The sequence below is a fragment of the Arachis duranensis genome, chromosome 5, assembly GCF_000817695.3.
Source record: "Arachis duranensis cultivar V14167 chromosome 5, aradu.V14167.gnm2.J7QH, whole genome shotgun sequence".
NCBI lineage: Eukaryota > Viridiplantae > Streptophyta > Magnoliopsida > Fabales > Fabaceae > Arachis > Arachis duranensis.
In genome coordinates, this window is record NC_029776.3 from 4,331,249 (window position 1) to 4,332,537 (window position 1,289).

Sequence of the window (1,289 nt, forward strand, 5' to 3'; positions counted from 1 at the left end):
ATTTTATTTGATAAAAATAATTTTTAAAATAATAAAAAAAATTATTAAAAAGTCTAGTAAAAAAAATGCAAGAAATATATATATTTTTCTCCCACTTTGCTATTATAAATGTTAAAATTCAGTGTACATAACATGAAAGAACATGCATGGTGAGTATAATTTCTTAAGTTTTAATTTTTAGGAGCGTCATATATATGCAGTAATAACCATCAAAAAGTGAATTTAAATAGAATTAAGAATTATTCATCAAAAATAGAATCAGAATTAGGTGTTAATTTGCAACAGAGGAATACTCAAAGGTTTATGATCATTGATCTAGATAATTTTTCAATATTTTAAAAAATATCCTTTTAAATATTAAATAAAATTAAAATGAGCTTAATTATTGTTTTAAGAACAACATCCTCCCTCATAAGTCATAAGGTAGACCATTTTCTTTCCTATTATAATTGATAGCTAGATATTTGACAAGAAGTATTAGAGTAATATATATTTTAATAAATTTAACCTTTCATAATTCATACTATGATTATTAAATTTTTGTACATCTCTCGGTAGTGTCTTTACTGCTATATTTAAAGGAGAGATTAAGATGGAGAGATAAAAACAAAATACAGAAATAAAAAATTAAAATTAATTTATATTTTTATTTTTTGAAAATATTAAAAAAATTAAAATTTTGTATTTAATAATTAAAATTTTATTTTCAATCTCAAATTACTAAATACAATATTAAATTTTAATATCTTCTAATTTTTAAAACAAACATTACCTCCATGCCTCTCATAAATTTAATAACAAGAAGAGTTAAAAACTCATGAAAAGCATCGTGGTCGGATTGAGTCTGGACAGTGAGTCAGTGATACACTTCAATCTAATTGATCTACGGAAGACAGATTTAGTTTAGCTAATTACTTCGGAGTAATATGTGAAGTTTCAGTAAAATTTTATTTTCATCTTTCTTAAAATTCAGTCTTTTCGGTCTTTGTAGAGGAAGGAATATATGTATGTATTAATAAAATAATACAAGAAAAACGTCGAGAATCATCGAATTTAACGTCAACGATTACCAGCGAATTTTGTATTGGATACAAAATAGATTACATTTCTTAAAAATGTTTACCGTCAAATTTTATATTCTGATGCTAAATCCAACGGTAATTAATGACGCGAAATATGATATTATTGGCGCCATAATTACCGGTGAAATTTATCGTCGGATTTTGCTGACAGTAAATCGATTTAATAAAACGCTGTGTTTCACCAATTTACCGTCGGATTAAACTGGT